Genomic DNA, 7,657 nt, shown 5'->3' on the forward strand with positions numbered 1-7,657 from the left:
TTTTGCTAGAGGGTCTCTAGGGTAATGGTGAATGTTGCCACTCCCATTTCCACCCCATGATTCCTGGACCCATGAATCCTGGCTATAGGAAAATCAGTACCATCTATTAGACACTGATTCAGAGCTTTTACAGCCTCTGAACAACATTGCCCCAGCCTAGCAAAGTATTATCACCAAGCTGGCACTGTAACTGTCTTCAAAAAGCCATCCCACTGTCTTATTAAACTAGCTACTTCAGGATAATGGAAAACTTGCTAAGACTGGGGAATTCCATAAGCACAAGCCCCTTGCCATGCTTCTTTGCCTGTGAAGTGAGTTTGCAAGTCAGAAGTGATACAGCTCTGTAGAATACCATGATGGTGAACAAGGTATTTTTAAGTTCATGAATGGTAGTTCTCTAAGTTCATGAATGGTATTTTGTAAGTTCATGAATGGTAGTTTTGGTAGAAGCATTGCATAGATGAAAGGCATATTCAGAGTGTCTATTCTAATAAAGAAAAAACACTGCCCTTTCTATGTTGAAAGTGGTCCAATGTAATCAACCTGCAACCAAGTAGCCAGGTTATCACCCTGGGGAATGGTTTCTTTTTGGAAACTTAATGTTGATCGCAGCTGCTGGCAGATTGGTGCTCAGCAGTCACTATAGCCAGGCCATCCTTTGTGGTAGAAGTCCATATTGCTAAGCTCATTAAAAACTTCAGTCTCTGCCACCATGGCCACTTTGTTCATGAGCTCACTGGGCAATAATGATGGGGAACCTGGCTGAGTGGTATTGATAAAATAGGTCATTCTATCTACTGGATTATTAAAGTCCTCCTCTTCTGAAGCCACCTGTTGGAGAGCATTCATATAGGACAGAAATATCTTCACATCCTTTGCCTATTCAGAGAGGTATATCCACATAAATCTTTCACATATTTATTTGTCACCAATTTTCCAATTATGTTCCTTCCAAATCCCTGACTATCCAGCCAAACCATTGGCTACAGTCCATAAATGAGAATGTAATAACATGCCTGGCCACTTTTCCTTCCAACAAAGTACAAAAGCTGGTGCACTTACCAGGATCAAAGATCTGCCCACTGGGAAGATTTTCATTTACCACTGTCCTTCAGGGATGTGCCAGAAAGGAGGGGATAGCACTGCAGCTGTCCACTTTTGGATTGCACCTGTATGTCATGCAGATTCATCCACAAACCAGGCCATCGTCTTCTTTTCCTCTCTCAACTTATCATAAGGTACTCTCCATGAGACCACAGATGTAGGCTAGGAGAGAGAAGGCAGTGTATCAGGGGTACAAACCATCAGCATTTGGGCCACTTCTTTATTTAACTTACTTGTAACTTCACGACCTGTTCAGGTGGGATCATGCACACGACTTCCATATGATGATGGTGCTGCTGTACATGTCCAACTTTATGACTTCATGAGTCAGAGAACACCCAGTTCATGATGAGCAGCTCAGGTCATAGGGTAACTTAGTGGACCATGGTCAAGTGTTCATTTTCTACTAAGGCCCAATAGCAGACCAAGAGCTACCTCTCAAGAGGAAAATAGTTATCTATGGATAAAGGCAGGATATTGTTTCAAACTCCTGAGGACCCACAGTGTTATCTACCTATGGGGGCCTGTCAAAGGCTCTAAACTGCATCCCTATCTGCCTCTGACACCTAAAGCACCACACTGGATCTCATGAATCATATGGTTCAAGTGGCAAAGCAGCCTTTACAGCAGCCCAAATCTGCTGCAGAGCCTTCGCTTGTTCTGGGTCCCACCCAAAACTAGCAGCTTTTTAGGTCAATTGGTAAGTGGGCCAAAGTAATGCACCCAAATGAGAAATGTGTTATCTCTCAAATCCAAATTGGTTCACTAGGTGTTGTGGCTCTTTCTTGGTCGTAAAAGAAACCAGATACAACTGTCCTTCAACTTAAAATGGATATTTTGACATGATCCACACCCCTGGACCTCTAAAGTTTTACAGTGTTAACGGGCCCCTGAATTTTAGTCAGATTTCTTTCTCATGGCCTGACATACAAATATTATCCCAATAAATCTAAAGTTGTTGTTATTCCTCAGTCACTAAGTCCAATTAACATAATGTTGTCAATGTAATGGACCAGTGTGATATGCTGTAAAAGGGAAATGTGATCAAGGTCCCTACAAACTAAATCATGATATAGTGCTAGAGAGTTAATATGCTCCTAAAGTAGGACAGTGGAGGTATATTGCTGGCTCTTCCAGCTGAAAGACAACTGCTCTGGCAAGTCTTCTAAACAGGGATGGAGTAAAAGGCAGGGATAGGTGATTCCAAAATTGTGGTGTAGACACAAGCTGGCCTCTCTAACCCACCTCAGGGGACAAAAACAAATATATGGCACTGAGATTATCACCAGCAATATTTAAGAACTCATATATGAGCCAGAGACAGTTCTCAGACCACAGTGAACTGAAAAAATTCTGAGCAGACTATAAGAGAATGAGTTTTTCATATCTGCAATGCTCCTCTTCGCAGTCTGCCTAGCACCAGGTGCCCAGAAAATTTCTCTCTGACTCACGTTTTCTAAACTGGAAAATGTGAGATCAAGGGGGAAAACTAGCTTGCTCACCATCTTGGGATCCCTGGAAGATCTGTCTCGAGCCGCAAGGGGAATCAGGAGCACCTGAAGGAAGAAATATCTTCGAGGACAGCCAAAGACAAAAGGTGGAGGTGAAACTATCATTCCCAGTTCTGGAATCTGCTCTTTAACAGCCAAAGTAGATAGCATATAACAGTGGCTGCTCAGCAGCACCACCTGTATGAGATTCACTCCACAAAATCCCTGGACACAAACCCCTCGCCAGCATTCCCGCACTACCAGGATATCCTCTGTGGCACATTTCCCATTCAGGATGGGCACCACTCTGATTGCTTACTAGAACCGAGGCAAACCAGGGTTTAAGGCATCATCTAGTGCCATAAAGGGGGCAGTGACCTAGAAGGAGAAAACAATCAACAGCTAAATTACAAAGAATCTGTAAGCAGGGAGGGGGATTCAAGATGGCACAGTAAGAAAACTCAGGATCGCAGCTCTCAGTGAACGCTCAGAGGGTAAGTCAAAGCCACATTTCCAGATGGATCTTTGTTACCCACAGAACAGGGAATTTCCCAGGTGTAGGAAAGACATGGGACGCAAGCACAGCTGTTTTGGCTGTTGAGGCTGCTTTGGCCGGTGCCACAGCACAGCAGCACTCCACAACAATCCGCACAAAACACACTGGCCCGGGTGCCCTGCTAAACCGGTAATCTGAGATTTGGGAGGGCAGATTAGCATATCCATCTGATTAAATGGGACTTGGACAGTAAGCCAGACCAGGAGATTACTGGGAAATGGCATTTGAGCCAGCACAGTGGCTCGCTGCACAGGAAATCACACAGATCCCGGTGCCCTAACAGCGGGTGACCGAAACACCTGGGAGAGAGCCATCCATTCAACTTACAAAAAAAAAATCACTCTGAGGCAGGGAGCCAGGCGAGCAGGCTTGGTGCATTTCACCCCACAGGGACAAACAAAATGGCAATTCAAAATGCTCCAGGTGGAGAGTTTCACTGTGGGCACAGCTGAACCCAGGACGGTGCAGCTCGGTGGGGGAGGGGCAAGCGCCATTACCAAGGCAATCTGCCCCTACTGAGGTACACTCCCATTGCTGACGCAGCCTGCCATTGCCAAGGGAACCCACCATAACAGAGAGACTCCGATGCAGAGCGGAGCCTGTGGCAGCAGGGCGGAGTCTGCAGCGGAGCCTGCGGATGCAGGGCAGAGCCCACAGCAACAGGGCGAACCCCACATCAGCAGGGCAGAGTCTCGGCAGGCAAATAGTGACTAGACTGCCTCCTAGCTGGGTAGGATAGTGCAATGGACACTCATAAAGAAAGCCCCAACTCCCCGAGACAGAGCATCAGAGGAAAAAAAAGGGGTTTTAAGAGTTCTGCTGGGAGGGGACTCAAGATGGCACTGTAAGAACAACCCAGGATTGGAGCCCGCGTTGAATCCGCAAACGGTGAGTCAGTGCTGCATTTCCAGACTGATCTTTGTTGCCCACAGAACGGGGAAACTCCCAAGTATAAAAAGACACGGGACGCCAGGCAGTAGGTCTGCCTGGCGAAGCCGGCAGCCAGGGCGGCGGCGGCCGGCCCTACCCAGCAATCCCCACACGGCGCGCTTGTCCGGGTGCCTTGTTGAACCGGCAACCTGAGACTTGAGAGGGCTGGACTTGAGACTGAACGAGACTTGCACAGTAGCCCAGCCCAGGGGATTGCAGGGACAGATCGTTTGGGATACCCAGTGGGACGAACAAAACCGCGATTTCAATCTATCCCGGGCAGACGGTCCGAGATGCTCTGTGGGGGAGGGGCGTCCACCACTAGGAGGCAACCTGCCCCAACTGATATACACGCCCACTGCTGACGCAGCCAGCCGTTGCCGAGGCAACCCGTCCCTACTGAGATACACGCCCACTGCTGACGCAGCCTGCCGTTGCTGAGGCAACACGCTACAACGAAGAGACTCAGCCGCAAGGCGTGGCGGAGACCACAGCAGAGCCGGCAGGAACAGCGGGAATCACACAACAGCAGGGCGGAGCCTCGGCAGCCAAACAGTGGCTAGTCTGCCTTCGAGCTGGGCAGGACACCTGATCGGACATCCTAAAATAAAGCCCAAACCGCTCAACACAGAGCATTTGAGAAAAAAAAAAGGGTTGTTTAATCAGCTGTGTTGCAGCAGAATAAAACATAGCAGCCTAACAGCCCTGAATGAACAACAGAGTGCACAGCTCAGCAATTAAACCCCTATAAAGTACAAACTGTCTCCTCAAGCAGCTCCCTGACCCCTCTATATCCAAAAGACTGTCATTAGGCAGGCATCATCCTGGGACAAAGATAGCAGAAAAAGAAACTGGTAGCATCCCTCGCTGTGCCACGGCTACTAGAGGTGCACCCCAGACAAGCAGGGTCTGGAGCGGACCTCAACAATCGTACAGCGAAGGGGCTAGACTGGTAGAAGGAAAACCAAGCAACAGAAATACTTCATCATCAACATTCTGGGTGTCCACTCAGAGACCCAAACGAAAAGTCAGCAACTACGCAGACGACCAGCGGACAAATCCACAAAGATGGGAAGAAACCAGAGCAAAAAGGAGGAAAACACCCGAAACCAGAACACATCGCCTCCTAGAAAGGACCAAAACTCCTCACCAGCAAGGGAACAAAGCTGGACGGAGAATGACTGTGACGAAATGACGGAATTAGACTTCAGAAGATGGATAATGAGAAACTTTTGTGAGCTAAAAAATCATGTATTAAATCAATGCAAAGAAACTAAGAACCTTGAAAAAAGATTTGAAAAAAGATTCGAGGAAATGATAACAAGAATGGATACCTTAGAGAGGAATATGAATGAATTAAAGGAGCTGAAAAACACAATACGAGAACTTCGCGAAGCAAACGCAAGTTTCAATAGCCGAATTGACCAAGCAGAAGAAAGAATATCTGAAGTCGAAGACCAACTCAATGAAATAAAACGAGAAACCAAGATCAGAGAAAAAAGCGCAAAAAGGAATGAACAAAGTCTCCAAGAAATGTGGGACTATGTGAAAAGACCTAACCTACGTTTGATAGGTGTACCAGAAGGGGACGAAGAGAATGAATCCCAGCTGGAAAATACTCTTCAGGACATCATCCAGGAAAATTTCCCCCACCTAGCAAGACAAGCCAACACTCAATTGCAGGAAATACAGAGAACACGACATAGATATTCCGCAAGAAGAGCAACCCCAAGGCACATAATCGTCAGATTCAACAGGGTTGAAATAAAGGAGAAAATACTAAGGGCAGCCAGAGAGAAAGGTCAGGTACCCACAAAGGGAAGCCCATCAGACTCACAGCAGATCTCTCGGCAGAAACACTACAAGCCAGAAGAGAGTGGGGGCCAATATTCAACATTCTTAAAGAAAAGAACTTTCAACCCAGAATTTCATATCCAGCCAAACTGAGCTTCAGAAGTGAAGGAAGAATAAAATCCTTTGCGAACAAGCAAGTACTCAGAGATTTTGTCACCACCAGGCCTGCTTTACAAGAGCTCCTAAAAGAGGCACTACACATAGAAAGGATCAACCAGTACCAGCCATTCCAAAATCACACTGAATGCTAAAGAGCTTCAACATAATGAAGAATCTACAACAACTAACAGGCAAAACAGCCACTTAGAATCAAAATGGCAGTATCAAATTCACACATAACAATATTAACCCTAAATGTAAATGGACTAAATGCACCAATCAAAAGACACAGACTGGCAAATTGGATAAAAATCCAAAACCCATCAGTGTGCTGTATCCAGGAAACCCATCTCACATGCAAGGATACACAAAGGCTCAAAATAAAGGGATGGAGAAAGATTTACCAAGCAAATGAAAAGCAAAAAAAACCAGGAGTTGCAATTCTCATCTCTGATAAAATAGACTTTAAAGCAACAAAGATCAAAAGAGACAAAGAAGGCCATTACATAATGGTAAAAGGATCGATACAACAAGAAGAGCTAACGATCCTAAACATATATGGACCCAACACAGGAGCACCCAGATACATAAGGCAAGTTCTTAATGACTTACAGAAGGACTTAGACTCCCACACAATAATAGTGGGAGACTTTAACACTCCACTGTCAATACTAGACAGATCAACCAGACAGAAAATCAACAAAAATACCCAGGGCTTGAACTCAGACCTGGAGCAAGCAAACCTGATGGACATTTACAGAACTCTCCACCCCAAATCCACAGAATACACATTCTTCTCAGCACCACATCACACCTACTCTAAAATTGACCACATAATTGGAAGTAAAGCACTGCTCAACAAATGCAAAACAACTGAAATCATAACAAACAGCCTCTCAGACCATCGTGCAATCAAGTTAGAACTCAGAATTCAGAAACCGACCCAGAACCGCACAGCTTCATGGAAACTGAACAACTGGCTCTTGAATGTTGACTGGGTAAACAACGAAATGAAGGCAGAAATAAAGAAGTTCTTCGAAACCAATGAGAACGAAGACAAAACGTGCCAGAACCTCTGGGACACATTTAAAGCAGTCTCTAGAGGAAAGTATATAGCAATAAGTGCCCATATGAGGAGAATGGAGAGATACAAAATTGACACCCTATCGTCAAAATTGAAAGAGCTAGAGGAGCAAGATCAAAAAAACTCAAAACCCAGCAGAAGACAAGAAATTACTAAGATCAGAGCTGAGCTGAAGGAGATTGAGACACGAAAAACCCTTCAAAAAATCAATAAATCCATGAGCTGGTTTTTTGAAAAGATCAACAAAATAGACAGACCACTAGCCAGATTGATTAAAAAAAAAAGAGAGAGAACAACCAAATAGATGCAATAAAAAATGATAAAGGGGAAATCACCACAGATTCCACAGAAATTCAAACCATCATCAGAGAATATTACAAACAACTCTATGCACATAAACTAGTAAACCTAGAAGAAATGAATAAATTCCTGGACTCCTGTGTCCTCCCAAGCCTAAACCAGGAGGAAGCTGAAACTATGAATAGACCAATAACAAGGTCTGAAGTTGAGGCAGCAATTAAGAGCCTACCTCACAAAAAA

This window comes from Callithrix jacchus, chromosome 12, assembly GCF_049354715.1.
Source record: "Callithrix jacchus isolate 240 chromosome 12, calJac240_pri, whole genome shotgun sequence".
Lineage (NCBI taxonomy): Eukaryota > Metazoa > Chordata > Mammalia > Primates > Cebidae > Callithrix > Callithrix jacchus.